Below are 21,680 nucleotides of genomic sequence, written 5' to 3'. Positions count from 1 at the left end.
CGGCCATGTATGAACATAGCAGAAACCCCTTAAAAGGAACCTGTCCTAGGGATACCCTCACTTACAATTCCTCATCTCTGGAATTGTGAAAAATTAACTGCCTGCTGTATATACCACCCAGTGTGTTCCTGTTATGGCTGCCCCAGCAAACTTTTACATCACTGGGGCACACTTAGGTGATGCCAGCAGCACTGCTTCCACAGCAGCCGTAGTGAATGACACCATGTCCACCAGCACTTAGAGGCTGCATCACTCTGGTGAATAACCTCCATTATTGAAGAAGGTCTGAAAGCACACTCAACCTGACTTCTCTGCAGGATATCTGGGGTGGGCAGTTAAAAAAAAAGACAAACAGAAAACATCAAGAAAAGTACATATATACTTGTGGTCTGCTGTGAAATAAAACAACATATGATTCCTAATATTCTTACTAATACCAGTATTGTCTTTCAACCCTCACTTGTAGCTTCCCTCACTTGGAAGGAGAAGTGGAAGTCCAGAGACCTTTCTACATGGGACTGTGGGACAGTGTAAGAAAGCCATTGGAGGTCCCTGATGGAGCCCCCAGATTCAGTCTGGCGCAGGGCAGTAGAATGTATTCTTGCGGTCATGAGTGTGGAGTCCCTTGTAGGCTAGGTCTCACCTCAGTGGAGCACTAGCTGTTGTCAGTGGCCTGATGCACCTTCCCTTCTTCGAGGGAAGTAGAGTTGTTGAACCTGTTCACCAGGTCCTTGATGCTGTCTTCATTGAAACTCTACAAAGGCAAACCCCATACCAAGCAAAACAGCATCAGGAACCCTCCACCAACCTATGGTTCTGTCTAATAGCAGGGCTGGCAAACTCATAAAGTCTTTTGGGACACAGTGAGGATGTACAAGGCAGTTCTGCTGAATGAGAAGCAGAATTGAATGTTGTCAATGTCTAAAATCATTGAATGGCTGAACACTGGAGAAACTACCTCCTTTATGAGATATTATGGAGATGAATAAGGTCACATCTCCTCAACTGGCCAGATTACAACAGCTTTCCCTGGTCTGTGAGCTTCCAGAGAAATAATCCAATATTTTAATCTCCCATCTTTGTGTACCACACCCCCTACTCCAGCCTGATGATGTGCAAAATTTAGAGGTCTCCAAGGATAGTCAAGCTGACTACTCTACCAGAAACTTGGGGCTGGTAGGAAAAAAACAACAAAAACAGCAAAATATAAGTGTTTGTGTGGTTTATTGTGATGTGCGACACATTTCCTTCTCAAATATTCCTTCAAATATGGGAGGGGTGTTTTTTTTCCTGTCCAATGCAACTGGTGGCAGAAATGGAGGTCCAGATTCATATGTGCATGGGACATGAGACACTTGATCACAAGCACTGGGATGGCCCTGTCGAGGAGGGGCCATCCTAGTATTTGAGCCTAGATACTTGGCTCTGTCAGGTCATCTTGAGTGTCTGGGAGTGGAGAAGCCTCCAGGCAAGCTCTCACCTCAGACTAGCAGTGGACTCTATCTCTGGGCTGGCACACTTATCCGGAAACAGGAAAGGTGCTGCCGCCTTTAAGGCAGCTCCCGCCCATGACCCTTCCCCCCAGATCACCTTCCCAGGCTGAAGTTCCCTCACCTTTCAGGTATGCCGCAGTTGTCTCTAGGTTCTCCAGAACAACCCAAAGAAGGTGGGCCTGGTACAGAGGCTGTGAAGTAGGGAAGTTGACCTGCATCGAGGCCTGCTTCAGCTGGAACAAGGAGAAATGTAGGGGCTGGCCAAATTCCTAACCTGGTTCTGCATCCAGTCTCCCATCAGAGAGGCAAAGGCCCTGGACAGAGGCAGTTGGGCAGCAGAGCCAGAGTTCTGGAATTCTCCTTCTAAACTGCCTTCCCATGGCACTGTGATTTGGGACAGAGTCTCTCTGCCTGCCCCTGCCCATCCAGGGGACAGCCCCATGCCACCCCTGATCCCTATGTGGCTGTCTTGGGAGGAGCAAGTTGGGTGGTAACAGCAGGTTTAACATAGAGGCAGTGTGAGTCTTTTATTCCCACTGACATTTCTCCTGCAAGTCCTGTACACTGCCCATTCCAAACTGCCATTTGCCTGCTCACCTGGACTGAGGACAGGGTTGTTTTTGTTTTTTTTTATTTCTTTTTTTGTACCACATTTCCTGTGTTGAAGCTGGGGATAGTGTTCAGGAGAGAAGACTGTGGAGAAGGACAGTCAGAGCAGGACTGGACTACAGTGGGTTTGAGACTCTACAGCAAAAAGCAGCCGAGCTGCCCATCTGAATTCTCCCAGGTCAGAGACCTCATCCTCAGTTCTCTTTTGAATTATGTCCTCTTGAAACAGAAGCCACCAGAGCTCTGGCCTCCCTTGGGAATCAGAGGAGTAAGACCCCATTTTTTTGCCAGATCAACCCAAGCCACAGCCTCTGCACTCTTGACATAAGAGGTCTTCCTTGTGGACCCAAACACCACTCTCCTTTTTATTAGGTCTTGTGGTGTGTCACCCTTGTCATTATATGGAGGTATGTTTCTTGATGTGCAGAAGACTTTGATGGCAGCAGATCTGACAGACCAGACGGAGGACAGGGCTGGTGACTGATGTCTATTGTAACTGTCTGATTCACTGAGTAGAACTGAGGCCCTGGGATTGTGTTTACTTCATTCACTGAGTTATGCTAAATGCCACTAGTAGGACCGACTTGTACTTGGTGCATCATACACATTGTTGAATAAATGAACTCCAAGCACAGCCATTCCAGATACCTGGGTGGAACTGCGGACTTCTGTTATCCCTAGAGATTCCTGTTGTGACAACACCAAAGACAAGCACGAGGATTAGCTAAGTGCTCACAAGCTTCTTGACAGGTTGTTTTCCCTGTGCTTCTTCACACTCAGAAATGGCACTGACCACTGATGGTTTCAGTTGGCGAATTTCCATGGGGGATGAAGAAATCATTGCCATGAACAGCCACAGCCCATACAGTAGCCCTGTCTGTAGAGTCACATACCAGGTAAGATCTGCCTGGACTGTCCCCACAGTAATCTCTGAAGAACATAATGACACTGATCCTCCATATTCCCCCTTTCCGGCAAGAACACTGAGGCTCAGATAGATGTGGTGACTTTTTTGACACACAGAGTTAGAAGCTCACAGAATCATCATGGTACCAAAAGGGGGACACATGCTCACTGAGTGATCAGCTCGTCCAGGAACTGTTGGGCTCTGAAGAAGGCCAGGTGTAGGAGACAGTTCTGCATGGCGTGGGCCCAGCTCCCACTGGGACATGCACAGGACCCACGCCCACAGATAGGTTCCCCCATGGGGAATCAGGACTGCAATGTGCCTAGGCTGCTATGAGTCTTGCTTTTTGCTAAAACTCCCTCACCCTGATTTGTGGCAAACATTTACTGCAAAGTAACTTCCTACAATCCATGCTAAGCCTTCCAAGGATGAGTATAACTTGTTCAACCACTTTTGCCTTTTCATTTGCAAATATCCCTCTTCTGTGATGTGATTAGCAGCAATGGCTCCTTTGTTTTCTATAAAAGGTAACCACCTAAAGCAAACCTGTGCATAGTTAATGAGGTCCTTCTTGTAATGTGCCAGAGATAGAAATAAATTAAAGGCCTGTCATGGTGGATGCCACAGCTTTTGCTCCCCTTGAGAGAAAAGCCATGCCGTCCCTTTTCCTCCACCAGATTCGGTAATCCCTGTGAATGTCTCATTTCATCCATAATGACTTGGACCCCATGAGCCTGGGTCCGCATCAGCCAGGTGCATGGATTTGAAGGCAGTGTGGTGGGAGATGTTTCTACCTGGGAAAGCTGGCACCATGGACACTGCCACCCTCTCCAGTGTGCCTCCCTGGAGGGACCACATGCCACAGGCTTCTCACAATTTAAAGATGAACTCAGCTGGACCATGTGGGGGACAAAGATGGACATCCTGTCAGTGGCATCACCATGAAAAACCAGGACTGAGGTCTAGAGCTCACCCAAAACACCCAGCCCCTCAGGGACATGTGCAAGAGAAGGGTCAGGAGTACCTATGCAGAATGAGGATTTATCATGGGTTTTAAAAGTACCATGTAAGTTTGGTGGATGGAGAGGTGTTGATACTACTTTTAGTTTCTAGGTGTTTTTTTAGAGGTAGGACAACAGACTTTGCATACTCATAGTCAGTATGAACAGCTTTTTTCTCATGCTCATTTTAAAGCATCCTCATTATAAACATGAAATCAATCTGGTTGGGGCATGTCAAATGGTTGCTCAAGATCATGCAGGTCATTTCTCTTACATGGCATTTTCTCTTACATGGTTCAGACTTATCTTCTCCTCACGTGGATGGAAAGGTCTCCTACACCAGAAAGTTGGGGCAGGTAGTAAAAATAACAAAAAACAGCAAAATTAAGTGTTTACGTAGTCTACTGTGAAGTGCAACATATTTTTTTCTCTAATATTCCTTCAACTATATGAGGAGTGTTTTTACCTCATCCAATGTAGCTAGTGGTAGAAGTGGAGGCCGAGATTCCCATGTACATGGGTTAGTGGGACACTTCATAAAGAGCACTGGGAGGACCCCAAGGAAGCCATCCCCATAATGGAGCCTAGATCTTGGCCCTCTCAGGTCATCTTGGGTTCCTGGGTGTGAAGAATCCCCTGACCCATCTCTCTACTTTGGACCAGCACAGGACAGTGGTGTTGGCCTGGTGTAACTGTACCTTGAACCTGTAGATGTTGTCATTGGACTTGTGGCACAGCTCCTGGAAAATGTCATCACTGGAGATCTGCAAAGAGAGAGCTATGTCCTGAGCCAGTAGGCATCAGGACTCTTCCACCCAGTCTGTGGTCCTGTGTAATGAAGACCTAGCAAACCAGTACATGGTCTATCAGGACATGATGAGGATTATCTCAGTTGCCATGTGGAAATTGCAGCAGAATGGCATCATGTCAAATTCTAACAACAGTAAAAGGCTGAATCACTAACGAAAATGCCCTTCTTCACAGGGTCACATGGAGATGAGTAAGGCCACAGCTCCTAACCTGGCTGGCCGAGAATGGTGTGTGCTCTGTGAGATGTCAAGTTACAGACAAATGTATCAAATATGTTAATCCCTGCAATGTTTGGTGTTTTACAAAAACCACCCAGTACGTGTGATGATGTGTAGACTTGAAGAGATTCAAAGCCAGCAGAGCTGACTAGTCCACAGGATACATATTACAGGTTGTTAAACAAAGGAAACAAGCAAAATGAGAATGGCAAGAATTTTTTTCTCTGAGATTCTAACATATGTGAGGATTGGATTTCTACCCTATCAGAAACCTGATTAGTAGGACTACGAGTATAGATTAATTTGGGAGTGGGCATGGGCCCCAGATTTGAGTCAGGTCTATGATCCCAACCCAAGTTATCCTGAAACTCTAGCTCTGGGCCCACTCTTACCTCAGACAGGCACTGGATGATGTCCCTGCCCTGATGCACTTCTGCCTTGTAGCTGTTGATGGCATAGGTGAATCTATCAGCCGACTCCTCTATGAAGTTGTCATTGGAGTTCTGCAAGCAATGAGCCCATTGTTGGGCCAGGTGTGGTCAGGGGCTGCGAACTGCCCCTGGGGGAGATTCCCACCACACATTCTGCTTCCCACATAAGGTGGTCCTTAAGCAAGTAACTAAGATGAAGTGAATTCAGTGATGTGGGTCTTACCCCGATATGACCATTGTCCTTAAAACGGGAAGGGAAGACACATGGAAGCAGAGAGAATTCTGTGTGACACAGGGTCAGAAGATGGCCTTCTATGAGCATGGGAGAAACCCCTCAAAAGGAATCTGTGCTGGGGACACCCTCACTTGTAACTCCTCTTCTCTGGAATTGCAAAAATGTGTGTCTGCTCTATATACCACCCAGTGGGGTCCTATGTTATGGCAGCTGCAGCAAACTTATACTCACTTGGACACACTTAAGTGATCCCGGCAGCACTGCTGCCATGGCACCGGCAGTGAATGACACCATGTCCACCAGCACTGAGAGGCTGCATTGCTCTGGAGAACAACCTCCACTGTTGGAGAAGGTCTGCAAGGACAGTCTATCTGACAGCTCTGTGGGATATCTGGTGAAGGTACTTAAAAAAAAAAGACATACAAACAAGATAAAAAAATAGAAACATCACTTATGGTCTACTGTGAAATAAAACAACATATGATTCCTAATATTCTTAGTAATACCACTATTTTCTTTCAAGCCTCACTTGTAGCTGGAGGGAGAAGTGGAGGTCCTGAGACCTTTGTACATGGGACTGTGGGACTCTGTAGGAAAACCCATTTCAGGTCTCTGGGGGAGTCCCCAGTTCAGGCTGGTCCTGGGCACTAGAAGGTAATCTCAGGGTCATGGGTGTAGAGACCCTTCTGGGCTAGTCCTTACCTCAGTGATGCACTGTCTCTTGTCAGTGGCCTCATGCACCTTCCTCTCTTGGATGGAGGCAGAGTAGCCGAACCCATTCATCAGGTCCCCGATGCTGTCTTTGTTGAAATCCTACAAAGACAAATCCAATACCAGGCCAGTAGGTGTCAGGAACCCTCCAATCAACCTGTGGTTCTGTCTTACAGCAGCCCTGTCAAACTGACAGTCTACAAGACACAATGAGGATATTTCTGGCAGCCCTGCTGAAGCAGCAGAATTGACAAATGTCACAGTCCAAGTTCAGTGAATGACTGAACGCTGAGGAAACTACCTCCTTTACAAGATATTATGGAGATGAGGAAGGTCACATCTCCTAACCTGGCCAGATTACAACAGTTGGACTTGATTGGTACGTGAAAGGTTGCAGAGAAACAAGCAGACATCTTACTTTCTCCTCATTTTTGTGTACAACACCCCCTAACCAGTATGATAATGTGCAAGTTTTGGAGGTCTACAAGGACAGTGGAGATGACCACTCCACCTGCAACTTGGGGCAGGTAGTAAAACCAACAAAAACAGCAAAATGTAAGTGTTCAAGTAGCCTACTGTGAAGTGCAACATAGATTTCCCTCTAATATTCCTTCAAGTATGTGAGGAGTGTCTTTTCCCCATCCTAGGTACTTGGTGGGAAAAGCGGAGGTCCGGATTCCTATGTGCATGGGATTGTGGGAACTTTATAAAAGGTACTGGTAGGGTCCTACAGAAGCCATCCCGATATTTGAGCCTAGATCTTGGCCCTCTCAGGTCATCTTGGTTTCCTGGGTTTAAATAATTCCCCAGCCTGGCTCTCACCTGAGACCTGCATTGGACGGTGGTGTTGGCCTGAAGCACCTGAGCCTTGTCCTGGTATTTGCTGTAGTGGGAATTGTGGAACAGCTTCACAATGGAAAATGTCATCATTAGAGCTCTGGAAAGAGAGAACTGGGTCCTGAGTCAGTAGGCATCAGGAACCTTCCACCCAATCTGTGGTCTTGTACAATGGCAGACCTAGCAAACTAGTAGTCTATCAGGACACCGTGAGCATGTACTTGGTCACCCTGCTGTAATCACAACAGAATGGCATCATGTCACATTCTAACAACAGTAAAAGGCTGAATCGCTAACGAAAATGCCCTTCCTCACAGGGTCACATGGAGATGAGTAAGGCCACAGCTCCTAACCTGCCTAGCCAAGAATGGTGAGTGCTCTGTGAGATGTCAAGTTACAGACAAATGTATCAAATATGTTAATCCTTGCAATGATTGGTGTTTTATAAAAACCACCCTGTATGTGTGATGATGTGTAGACTTGAAGAGGTTCAAAGCCAGTGGAGCTGACTACTCCACAGGATACATATTACAGTTGTTAAACAATGTGAAAAATATTCATAGCAAGGTTTTTTAAATAGTTTTAACATGTGAGGACTGGATTTCTACCCTAAAAGAAACCTGTTTAGTAAGATTGGAATTACAGATTAATTTGGGAGTGGGCATGTTGAAATCTCGAACCCCAGATCTGAATCTGGGTTATGGTTACACCCGTCTTCTCTGGGTCCTGAGTGTGGGACTGCTCTCACCTCACACTGGTAGTGGACAGGGTCCCTGGCCTGGTTCACTTGTCCCTTGATGTAGTTGAAAGCATAAATGAACCCTTCAGCCAACTCCTCTACGATTTTGTCACTGGAGTTCTGGAAAAACCGATTCCAGTACCGAGACAGGTATAGTCATGGGCCTGTTGGGGCATTGCCACTGGGGGAGATTCCCACCACAACTGCTGCTCCCCACAGCCAGCAGGCACAGAGAGGTACATGAAAACACCTCCAGTCAGGGAAAGAATGGAATGACACCTTTAGGACCCAGTGAGTAGAGGAACTTGGTTCCCAGCACTCACATTCCCATCCTGCCTGCCAGGACCTGGGGAATGAACATGACGGCCTCTTCAGGTTTCTGGCACCTAACAACCATCTTGGACCCAGAACAAGCATGCCTCATGCTGCTTCCCTCATCACCTGCAACACATACATATATGCAGGAAGAGGGGTAAGTGGTGTGGTGTGGTCCAAGTGGGACCCCAATGGGGGCCTGGCCTGGATGGACCTGCCCTGGGTTGCCCACCGTTACCTGAGGGTGTATCCTGCCAGGTGGTGGGGGTGCTGATGATGAAGGCTCTTGCACTAATGTCTAAAGCAAGAGACACATTTCTGACTCTGGGTTTTTTTGTAGCCTAGAGCCTTACAAAAGCAGGAACAAACACAGAGAAACCTTAATCTCCTGACTGTGTGCAATGAAGTGACTTGGATAGGAACATATCTCCAGAATGTGGGTGCCTAGTTACCAGAGTTGTAAACTCTCTTGTGGGTCTGTCACAAAGGAAGTGAGGTCAACTTCTTCAAGGTCCTATGACCTGAGCCCATTCCTCTAATCAGAGCCTCCCAAAGTCCTCATGGGCTACTGAATCCTCACCCACCTCTCCCATGTCATCTCTGTATCTGTACACTGATACCTAGCACAGACCTCTCCACAGCTCCCTGGGCATGTATCAGGCCCTTGGCTTGGAGGAGAAAGCTGAGTTGAGAACTCCTTTTTCCTACCAGTTTTGTGTCCTGAGGAAGCCTTTCAGGGCCTCCCCAGTCTCCGAACCTGCACAATGAAGATGAGGCTAGACACCATTTTCTAAGGGCATCCTAAGGTGTGAATGAGATAATGTGTCTTAAGGCCCATGGGCTGACCTCCCATGAATTGGATGCAGAACAACAGAGGTACAAGAGTTACAAGAATAAGAGGGGCAGAGCGTGGAACACCAATCTAAAGAAGCCTAAGGTCCTGAATTGGAGCTTGGGAATTCAGTGCCCACCTTGGCCTCATTTTCAAGTATGCGCCTTAAGGGGATGAAATTATTGGAAATTCATTTATTGTCCTTCACCTGCTGAAAACCTGCCCCTGCTCTTTTGTTCAACTTAGAAGCAAACTAAGTACCTAAAGTTGTTCATTGTGTTGGGAACCTTCTCAGTGGCTTCTAGTGAAACTGAATCTGGAAGAGCCAGAGTTCATGCTACCTGTCACATACAGCACCCGAGAAGCAGAGACAGGGATTAAATCTTTACGGGCACTTTATTAAGATGGCTGGCAATCTGAGAAGGCAGGTTTGTACCCTAAGGGACAGTCTTACATTTCCTCTCAAGTCAGCCTTTTTTTACAACAGAGAACAAAGGGCTCCAGTGGTTTCGAAATTCAGGGAAAATTAGATTCAAATAACTGCAGGATTTCCGCCCTGGGTGGTTAGTTGTTCCAGGGGCTCGGCAGGAAGTAGTCTGTCTCTCCTTGGAACACAATGGCTCCTATGTCTGCAGCTGTGCCCCAGCCTGTGGTCCCCATCTCCCCCAGGGGTAGTGAGCTGCAGTACCTGCAGTTCCTGAAACAATACCTTTAACATATGCATTACCTACTAGGCTTACTAACTATTTACCTTACACTAAAATTCAGCCCTCTATCATTCCCCCACTGTTAGTTTTAAAATATCTTATTCTATAAGGTCACTTAGCTTGAAACAGCAGAATCCTTTAAATTCTTCACATCCATGGTTATGTCTTAAGAGGAGGTAGTCTATAGCTGCATGACTCACTAATACTGATCCTCTAACTTGTCCTCATTCTTGACTAATGGCACTCATGGCTTGTGAGGTGGCATTTAAAGCTTTTGCCATAGTGCAGGCTAATCTACTTATTTCTACATTCAAATAGGTTACCATGGCTGGTATTACAAATATGGTTAAAGACACATATTCAGCGGGGCTAAAAAGGTGTAAATCACCATTACAATCAGGTGTGAGGGGACTTCTGAGGCATAAACACCATCAGTCTTCCCAGGCAGCATGGTCTCCCCAGAACTGTTTGCTGGAACATAGGGATAAACAGTCCTTCCACATATTAGAAGCCATCCTATGGGCAATTTAATGGGAGCAAAAGCATAAGATACATCAGCGGTGGTGGTGCAATTCATCTTCACACCTTCTGAGAGCACCAAACTGTTTTTAGGACAGGTGACAAAAGTTGCATACACTCTAGCTGGGGCTCCATTAGCGACTTTCCAGGAAAACTTTTCCCTGTGCTTTATAGTTACTACTGGTCCCCAATTATCCATATCAGAGCATGTCATTTTCTTTTGGATATGCTCAAACACAGTATAATTTCTAAGGCTTTCCCAGGGAGTACAAATACCTATAGGACATGAAGTGAAAGGCTGTTCAACGTAAGTTCCTCTTGTGAGTCAAAAGTCAGGAATATTTAGAACATATTTTGCTAAATGGACCCAAATAACCGTGGCTAGTGTGGCCCAGTGGATTGAGCACAGGGCTGGGAACCAAAGGGTCACTGGGTTGATCCCCATTCAGGGCCCATGCCTGGGTTCCTATCCTGTCCCCTCTAGGGACATGTGACAGGCAACCACACATGGATGTTTACCCACCTCTCTTTCTCCTTCTCTTCCTCTCTCTCTAAAAATAAATACATAAAATCTTAGAAAATGTTTAGCCAGTAAAATCACTTTTCCTAAAATATTTGTTATTCAACATTAATTCACTCCTTACAAGCACATGCAGTTTTCTTTATGTAAAATACCACCAGACTCTATCCAGTGTCTTCTCTTGATTCTTCATGGCATTTGTTTGTGAAATAACATTCGGTTCCCACTAAATGGAAGCAACCAAACAGTTTATAGAACACCATCAGATATACAAGGAACATCAAAACTTGAAATTAAGAAACTTCCTCTAGGATGGATCCAAGATGGCAGAAAACTAAGTGAAAGTTACAATAACCTCCTCCCAGGAGCAAACTGGAACTATGACCAAATTAAAGAAATCATCCTCAAAAAAAAAGAAAGAAAAATAAAATGAAAGATAAGAAAAGAAAAGAAAAGAAAAGAAAAGAAAAGAAAAGAAAAGAAAAAGAATAAAAATACATGAACACTAGCTGGACACGAAGAAAGAAACCACTCCTCCACAACATGACTGGTAGGGAGTGTTGGGGAGGTGCTAGAGGACTGATTGGCTAGGCTCCCAGGAGCAGCAGCTAACTTGCTGGAGGGATACCTCAGCAGTCAGGAAGGTTCCCCCTGGGAAGTGTGGGGTCTAAACCCATATCTGGGCTCCCTAGACTACACCACCAGGACTGGAAAAGGAACTCAAATAACATCTAACTGTGAAAAGCAGTGGGCTTTCTGTCCACCAAGGAGAAATAACTAGAGGCACAATGAGCTTCTTAATGGGCCAATGGACCAAATTGCATTTGCAGCCACTTACGCTGGACACCAGCAAAGGGATGGCAGAGTGGACTAGAGATGCAAGAGTCTGGGGTCTGTGGCTCTAGGAGGGAATGGAAGGGTCAGCCACTAGGAACTCTGTGCTGACTCATTTCCAATAATGCATAGACCATCTCTCTGGGTCACAGCACTCCCCTCCACGTGGCATCAGCCTGGGGAGAAGCAATAGCTCCACCCACAGGAAGCCCTAGGGCTCCACCCTATGAAGCTACAGCTGGAGGCTATTCAGTGATCAAGTCTAGCAGCTAAGGCAGACCTGTGGAAGCTCTGAGACTTTAGATAACCATCTCCCAGGCCTGGTGCTGTTCAAATCCCACCTTGGTGCTCAGCCTGGCTCTTCCAGCACACACACAGGCCCAGTAGAGGGAGCCACATACTGCAGATCGCTGACACTCCAAACAGGAAGCCCAGGTCCAGTGACAGGGAGCGCCTGACAATGGTCTGCACTAGTCTTTGCAGACCCACCTAATACATAAACAAATTAAAAAAAGAAACAGCCAAAATGGAAACACAAAAACAGAGTCCAAATGAAAGAAAAAGAGGATTCTCCAGGAGAAGAGCTACATAAAATGAAGGTAGGCAATTTATCAGATAGAGGGTTTAGAGTAATGATTACAAGGTTACTCAAAAGGCATAGAAACCATAAGAAAGGACCAGTCAGAAATAAAGAATGCAATATTTGAAATAAATAATACACTGGAAGGAATGAACAGTAGGTTACATGAAGCAGAGGATCAAACGAGTGATTCGGAAGAGAAGGTAGAAAAAGCACTCAGGCAGAGCAGCAAAAACAAAAAAATTTTTAAAATGAGGATTGCTTAAGAACTATTCTGGACAACACAAAATGTAACAACATCTGCATCATGGAAATACCAGAAGGTGAAGAGAGCGAACAACGAACGGATCGAGAACCAATTGGAAGAAATAAGGATAAAAAACTTCCCTAATCTGCTGAAGGAAAAAGACATGCAAGTGCAAGAAGCTCAGAGTCCCAAACAGGTTGGACCCAAAGAGGCCTACACACCCAGACATATCATGATTCAAATGGTAAAGCTTAGAGACAAGGAGAGAATCCTGAAGCTACAAGAGCAAAAGCAGATAGTTACCTACAAGGAAGCTCCAATTAGACTGTTACCTGATTTCTAAACAGAAACATTTCAGGCTAGAAGGGACTGGCATAAAATATTCAAGGTGATGAAAAGCAAGGACCTAAAACCGAGACTAGTTTACCCAGCAAGGCTATCATTTAAAATTCAAGGGGAAATAAAGAACTTCCCTGACAAGAAATAGCTAAAGGAGATTGTTAACACCAAACCAGTACTGCCACAAATGTTAAAGGGCATGCATTAAAGAGAGGAAAAAGGGGGGAAAATGAGAAAAGTAGTTAAAAAATAAAATGGCAACAAATCTGTACCTGTCGATTAACACCATAAACGTTAGTGGCTTAAGTGTTCTAACCAAAAGACAGGGTAGCTGAAAGGATAAGAAAGCATGATCCATACATATGCTCTCTCCAAGAGACACACCTCAGATCAAAACATACACACAGACTAACAGTGAAGGGATGGAAAAATATATTTCCTCCAAAGAGAAAACAAAATACACCTAGGGTAGCAGTCCTTATACCCAACAAAATAGACTTTAAAACTAAGGCTACATATAGTGGCAAAACGGACACTACTTAATGATATTGGGAACAATCCAACAAGAGAATAAAACCCTAGAAAACATATTTAAAAAGATTTTGTTCATTTGCTTTTAGAGAGAGAGGTAGGGGGAAGAGAGGGAGAGAAAAAAATCAATGTGACACAGATACACTGATCGGTTGCCATCTACGTCTCACAGGACTCCACTTAGGGACCTGGCCCACAACCCAGGCATGTGCCCAGAGTGGGAATCAAACCAGCAACCTTTTGGAACACAGGCTGCACTCAATTCTCTGAGCCACACCTGCCAGGGCCCTAGTAAACATTTATGCATGCAACAGAGGAGTACCTAAGTATGTAAGGCAAATCTTGATGGGACAGAAAGGGAGAGATCAACACAAATACGGTCAGAGTCAGGCATTTTAACACCCCACTTACTTCAAAGGATAGACCTTGCAGGCAGAAAATCAACACGGAAACAGCATCCTTAAATGACACTCTAAAAAAATGGATTTAATTGATACCTTCTGAGCAGTTCAACCCATAGCAGCAGAATATACATACTTTTCAAGTGCACAAGGAACGTTTTCTACTATAAGATTACATGTCAGGACACAAAACAGGTCTCAATAAATTTAAGAACACTGAAATCATATCAAGCATCTTCTCAGACCACAATGCTATAAAACTAGAAATCAATAAGAAGAACACTGAGAAACAAGCAAAGACATGGAAGGTAAATAACGTTATTAAGCAATGAATAAGTCAACAACTGAGATCAAGGAAGAATCATATGATAAAATGAAACAAATGAAATTGAGAACACAACAACCCCAAATATGTGGGACACAGGGGAAGCAATCCCAAGAGGGGAATTTATAGCATTACCAGCCTATCTCAAGAAACAGCTCAAAGTAACAATATAACCTGACACTTAAAGGAACTTAAAAAAAAGTGCAAAGTGAGTAGAAGGAAGGGAATAATAAAGATCAGAGTAGAAATAAAATAAAGTCTTTAAAAAATGACACCAAAGATCAAACAATCCAAGAGCTGGTTCTCTGAAAAGATAAATAAGATTGAAAACCCTTAACCAAACTTATCAAGAAAAAAAGCAAAAGAACCCAAGTAAATAAAATCAGAAATTTCTGCAAGAGCAGAAATAACAACACCAAAAAAATACAAAGGATTGTTAAGAAAATATTATGAACAACTAGTATATGCCAACAAATTGGACAACCTGGATAAAATGAATACATTCTTAGAAACATACAGTCTTCCAAATAAAATCAGGAAGAATCTGAGAATCTGAATAGACAGATTGCACCTAGTAGAATTGAAGCAGTAATCAAAAAACTCTCAACAAACAAAAGCCCTAGACTAAATGCCTTTACATGTAGATGTTTCCAAACATTCCAAAAAGAAATAACTCCTCTCCTTCTCAAACTATTTGCAAATTTCAAGAGCAAGGAAAACTCCCAAAGTCATTTTATGAGGCCTGTAGTATCCTAACTCCAAAGCCAGATAAAGACAATAACCTCCCCACCACAAAACTGTAAGCCATTATCCCTGATGAATATAGATGCTGAAATACTCAACAAAATATTAGCAAACCAAATACAGCAATGCATCAAACAGATTATACACCACCATCAAGTGCTATTTATTCCAAGAATGCAAGATTGCTACAACATTTGTAAATCAATAAATGGGATTCACCACACAAAGAAAATGAAGGATAAAAACCACATGATCCTATCACCAGTTGCAGAAAAAGCACTGGATACAATCCAGCACCCATTTATGCTAAAAACTCTCAGCCAAGTGGGAATAGAGGGAACATACCTAAACATAATAAAGATCCTAAATGACAAACATAATGCCAACATCATACTCAGTGGCAAAAACTCAAAGTGTCCCCCTTAAGATCTGGACAAGACAAGGATGTTCACTTTCACTTCCCTCATTCAACACAGTACTAGAAGTCATAACCCCAGCAATCAGACAACAAGGAGAAATAAGAGGTATCCACATTCGAAAGGAAGAAGTCAAACTGTCTTTATTTGAAGATGACATGATATTCTACATAGAGAACCCTAAACATTCCAGGAAGAAACTACTAGAACACATCAACGAAATCAGCAAAATAGCAGGATACAAACTTAACATCCAAAAAACAGCTGCATTTTTATGTGCCAATAATGAATTATCAGAAAGGGAAATTAAGAACACAATCCCATTCACCATTGCTTTAAAATAAATAAAACACCTAGGAATAAATCTAACCAAGGATGTAAAAGACCTGTACTAGGAAAATTAGAAGCCACTGAAGAAAGAAATTGAAGAAGATACAAATAAGTGGAAGCACATACCATGTACAAGGATAGGAAAAATTAACATTGTTAGATGTCCATGCTACCCAAAGCAATCTATACACTCAACACAAGTTCTTTCAAGATTCCAATGACTTATTTCACACCACAACAAATATTTCAAAAATTTATATGGAAGCACAAAAGGCCCGGCATAGCAACAGTGATCCTGAGAAAGAAGAATAAAGTTGGAAGAATCATACTACCTAATATCAAACTGTAATATAAAGTCATAGTAATCAAAACAGCATGGTACTGGCATAAAAACAGAAATGCAGTTCAATGGAACACAGTAGAGATCCCAAAAATGAAACCACAACTTTACAGTCTATTAATATTTGACAAAGGAAGCAAGCACATATAATGGGCTAAAGATAGTTCCCTTAATAAATGGTATTAGAAAAATGGACAGATATGTGCAGAGAGATGAACCAAAAGGCCGTCTTATACCACACACAAGAATAAATTCAAAATGGATAAAGATTTTAATGTTACACCTGAAATCATAAAAACTCCAGAAGAAAATATAGACAGTAAAATCTCACACACTGCTCGTAGCAATATTTTATCTGATATACAGAGTCCATTGTGGCGGATACCGGCCAGCAGTATCCATCACTGCAGATGCTCATCAAAACACAAACATACACCCAGACAATGAGTCCTGTGGAGGAATAGGGATGAAACGGCCACTCTCTCTAGTGGAGAGCACCCTGAGTCGCTGCCTCAGTAGGCTTTTATTAAAAATACAGATACAGTTTGTGGATTACACTCTGGCAGGGATGATTAAAGGAGTAGACAGCTTTCAAAGGGACTGGTAGAACTCTCACTGGAATTCTGAACTGAGATTTTGGGGTTTATCACTTAAAAAGACTATAGGAACTAAAAGGCTAGTTTTGTTTCCTGCCCATGCCTTCATATTCTAATTCAAGAGCATCCTTCAGCAAGCAGATCTCACAGGATCTTACATATTCTATGTCCCAGGCCTGATTACCCTGGGGGTCTGCCAACTCTGGTCTAGACTGCACCGTGACTTGTTATTTCCCAAGGCCTCAGTCAGGCAGGGGAAACAAACGCAGCTGGGAGACTTGGAATTCTCACAACTAAGAACAAGGACTCAGGCTTTGACAAAGCTGAGGGGGCAGGAGTCCATGTCGATCACCCGTTGATTTCCACAGCCCCCGCCAAGTCCTTCCCTGAGGCCTCCGTGTGATCATGCCTGTCTTAGGCGATTACCCCTTGGGAAATCTTACCCATCATTGGCTAACTGATCAACCATTGTGGTCCGGCACAGAACAGGCAGTGTTCACGCCACAGAAGTAAGCTTTGTCTCCTTAGTGTCTCCTGGTTCGGAGTTCTCTTACTCAGCCTTAGCCATGGGGGGGTACAGCTTCCTCAGACCAGGCAGGGCGGACCCCAAGAGTCCAGCACAAAAACACCCCTTTTTTATTACAAAATTGTTTATTACAAAATTGTAAGGATGTAATTCTGTAACATAACAGTGTCACACTCAACCACACCCTACAAGGTTTTAAGTGAAATATTCAAAATAAAACTATAAATTCTCACATCCACATTATTACCCTAACAACCATACTGAAGCACGTTTTGCCTCTGCTGGATCTTGTATATCCTCAGGCAATGGAAACCAAAGAAATAATTAAAAAATGCGACTACATCAAACTAAAAAGTTTTTGCACAGCAAAGAAAACCATCAAAAAATAAAAAGACAACCCACAGAATGGAAGAACTTATAGGCTGATCCATGTGATCAGGGCTTAATATCCAAAATTTATTTTAGAAAACTTACAAAAACATGGGGGAATGCTGAAGGGAGGTGGGTAAATAAAGGGGAATAAAGGGGAGAAAAAAACTGAGAAAACTGGAATAGCATAATCAATAAAATATATTTAAAAATACATTTGCTCTTTAAAAAGTCAACTCCCTTTAAAACAAGCTTTTCAACATACAATTTTATTCTATTTATTCCAATCTACATGCCTTACATCTGCTTCTCCGAAGTTCTGTGTCAAACAACACTCCAAACAATTGCTATGTGGAAGTTTCCACATCTGGGCAATCTTTGCTTTCCACAGTTCTCATTATGCAGGATTCCAATAGCCATGGTTTCGTTAAATAACACCAGTTTCCCAACAACACAGTTCAGACTGCAGTACCACCATACATTAACGATGAGCAACTGCACAAAGTACCAACTTTGCTGCTATTTCTTCAGTCCAGAAACCACTATGTGAATGAGTTGAGCATGCTACCAGTGACCAGTCACTTCACATCCTGCTAAGTCTGTCTGATGAGTCACTGCACGTTTGTCACTCAGTTCACTTAGACAGCAAAGCTATCTAAGTAATGTTGCCTCCATGTCTAACAGTGGTAAGCGAAGTCATGCGACATTCTATAAAAATAGTCAAAAAAGAAAATCAGCCCACAAAGATATACGTGTAGGCAAGAGACAAAAACTGGGAATGCTGGAAGTGAAATCTAAATCAAATGGAAATAGTTACAGAAGAAATACCCACCACCTGAATGTCTGAGCCTCCAGAGGAGCAGCCAGAAGAACTTGGTGAAAGTGAGTTTATGTATGGAAATGAGGGAAGTAACTGTGAAGAAAGGATGGCAATGTTCCAGAGGAAGTGGAAAGCTTCAGAATAAACTCTCAGAGAGATTTCCTAACAGTGAAAGCACAAAGGATAAAACACTGGAAGCTGATCCTAACTAAGGAGTATGAGAATTCATCAAAGCATAGAAGATATGCTTGTGCTTCATCACAAGCTGTATAAGCAGAAGAAAAAGGAGAGCATTGTTCCAACTGCACTTGAGAAATTTACACAGAAATAAAACACTACTTCTTAATGTCTCTGGTGTTTAAAGTACAGTATACTAAACAAATGTAAGTTTATGAATTTATTATTTCCTATACACTGTAGCCACAAGAAGAGTTTTTAAGCATTTAGCAAACATTTTCAAATGTCACACAACGATCATAATTTATCTCACCTAGTAGGACTCATTTGAAGTTTCAGTTTGAATGGTCATTTTTGCCACCTCATACTATTGTGTCAAGGGAGGACTGCCTGTATAGTAAGGTATTATTTCATGATATCAACTGCAAGTGTTTATCAAGAGCACCCTGGTTCCCAACTAACCTAGAAAAATCCACTAGGCCTGTTATCGAAGATTCAAGACAGAAGTACGCTGGCCTGCTGCACTTCAGCTCCTCTATTATTTACTTCCCCGGCTCTATGTTAAGATCTACACGTGCAAATCTCTTCCATGACTACTCCCAAGTTGCGCCCATATCCAAGTGTCTTCATTTTGAAGGTGGGAAAACAAAATCAGGCTGTCCAACTTTTCCATTAAAGGGCTGGGGAAAATCAGGCTTATGAGACTGAGTGGCATGCCTAGCATGGCACACTTGATCAATCAGGAGCAACAGGGGCAATAAAACACAGTTCTTCCAGTATACACAATGATGCCTATTTCTGAAAACGTTAATTAGGTTTTATTTCCCACCCATATGATTACACAGACCTACTAGCAGAGAAAAAAATATTCCATATTTTCTGACCCCGTCATTACTTAGACATTTTGTAACACCAGTAGAACTTAATAAGAAATTTTCAAACATTTCACGCTTCTATGTATACTGGCTGGATCCTGGGATAGAAAATGGACATTAGGTAAAAACTAAAAAAATGTGAGTATACTACAGACTTCAGTTAATAATGGGTCACTATTGGTTCATTATTAGTGCCAATGTCCCACACTAGTGTAAGATTACAGGAAACTGAGTATGAGCTATAAGGGAATTCACAACTTTCCTATAAATCTAAAACCATTGTAGAAGAAAGACTTCTTTAAAGAGCTATTAATACTAATGTTTTATTAGTGCTATTCCCTAGGGTTAGTGTTCTTTAAGCTATGCCCTGCAGAATCTGCTGGGAAGGGAAGTGTGAAAGCCACTCTCTAGTCTAAAGGACAGTAAGAGGCATGGTTTGAGGAATGTTCCAATTCATAGTTCCTCAAAACAGAGACAGCACTAGACTGAGGGTAAAACAGAACCTGCATTCTAATACTGAATTAGTAATCAACTATGTAAAACGTTTTACTTCTTTAAGCCTCAGTTTTCTCATCTGCAAAATAAGAGCAACCAAGTATATGTTTCAGCTTAAAAGTCTCAGTCCAACTAGAATTTTTTCCCAAAATGTTTCTTCTACTAAAAGTAAAATAATTATTTAGATAATGACATTAAAATACAATGCTTTAATAAGGATCAAAATCTATTTGTCAGGTTTTTTTTTTCCTTTTTGGCCTATTGTCAAACAACTGTATTTTTTATCAAGAAACAGTATTTTTTTATTGTTTAAATTATTTTCTATATTTTTTGAGAAAGACCAGGAGAAGAGGAGGAGAAAGAGGGAGAGAAACATCAATGTGTGGTTGCCTCTCATGCGTCCCATACTGGGGACCTGGACCACAACCCATGCATCTGCTCTGACTGGGAATCGAACCAGCAACCCTTTGGTTTAAAGGACGGCACTCAATCCACTGAGCCACACCAGCCAGGGCTATCAAGAAACAATATTTTGACTTAAAATCTAACTCACCTAATTTTACATTTCAAGTTATATCACATTTACTTCACAAATATACAGGTACTGTGTACTCTCTTACTACCAAGAAGCAAACAATACAAAATGTACCTAATAAAAAATAGAATTTAAAAATAGTTTCAAAACACAGTCTAAAGTTTTTTCTGCACTCATCTCTCTACCAATTTGATAACACTGTCAATGAATTAAAATGTGGAAAATGGACAAATGTAATCATTTTCAATTCACCGGGGCAAATTTTTAGCAACAATATCAAAACAAATTTCAGTTGTTTAAGAAAGCTCAATTACCTGCCCCAAAGACCTTCTTTTTAATTATTCTAAGTTTCAAATTTCATAAACCCAAAGACAGAATTAAACTGCAACAATAAGACTAAATATAAACTTGAAAGTGCAGAATTGCTATGTAAAATATCCTAATAATCTAGTAGCAACTTCCTCAGAATTTACATTTGACATCCAAAAATGACTAAACTTGGTTAACAAAAAGTATCGGCACTAATATCATCTACTATTTGGTCTTTTCAAAATATTTTCACATTCTCTCATATGTTTAATGTTAGACAATAATCATGTTTAAATGAACAATGCAATCCATAACATAAAAACTATCAATCAAATTAAAATGAACCATTTTATTACTAAATTTTCAAGAACCTACTAGGTACAACTCTTAAAAACTTACAGCTCCATCACATGCACACTCGATTTCAAACATCAAGTACAGTAACTGAAGTTGTAACACGAAAAGCTCACTTTTCTTTGTCCCCCTCCCCAGCGGGTGCACCCTTCCCAGAAGTACTGCAAAACAGGCTGGATGCACTGAGTGAACGGAGCAAGCTCCTATTCCATCTCCCAGATCCAAAATTCCACTGAATATAATGTCCTCGGAGAGAGCACGCATCAGATATTAAACTGATACGAACAAATACCACACTTGATCTCAGCCAAAAGGCCCAGAAGCAAGGAAAGATAGCTTTTTGAAGAATCTTTGCTTTATTAGTTACTCTGACCCGAAGAATACTGAAATATTTCCCCAAAGCTAACATTGTCGAAAATCGTACTCCCTTTGACAGCTGTAAAATAATAAAGATGACATTTAAGACAATTTTTCATTAAGGTGTATGTAGACTATACCCTTAGGTATTACCTTAAAAGCACCAATCACAATACACTGAAGCCTTCCACTTCAGCACATAATTTGAAAATCACTTTTATTATGCAGTGAGAGCATGAAATATTAAATCGCACTGATCTATAATCTGGTTTCCAAAGGTCATACGTATTAATATT

At 42.3% G+C, this 21,680-nt stretch overlaps 1 long non-coding RNA gene and 1 other non-coding gene across 2 annotated transcripts; both read right to left on the bottom strand.

The window, feature by feature from the left end:
- Positions 1-5,765: 5,765 nt before the first annotated feature.
- On the bottom strand, positions 5,766-7,318 carry LOC118497687. The gene is made up of 3 exons (XR_004900211.1): positions 7,238-7,318; positions 6,407-6,517; positions 5,766-6,095 (listed from the first exon to the last, which is right to left on the bottom strand). It is a non-coding gene; the product is annotated as an uncharacterized LOC118497687 (long non-coding RNA).
- A 13,845-nt stretch (positions 7,319-21,163) lies between these two features.
- LOC114488714 lies at positions 21,164-21,354 on the bottom strand. Its single transcript, XR_003683825.1, has one exon. It is a non-coding gene; the product is annotated as a U2 spliceosomal RNA (small nuclear RNA).
- Positions 21,355-21,680: the final 326 nt, after the last annotated feature.

The sequence above is a fragment of the Phyllostomus discolor genome, chromosome 12, assembly GCF_004126475.2.
Source record: "Phyllostomus discolor isolate MPI-MPIP mPhyDis1 chromosome 12, mPhyDis1.pri.v3, whole genome shotgun sequence".
NCBI lineage: Eukaryota > Metazoa > Chordata > Mammalia > Chiroptera > Phyllostomidae > Phyllostomus > Phyllostomus discolor.
This window is presented reverse-complemented; position numbering and strand designations above follow the sequence as displayed.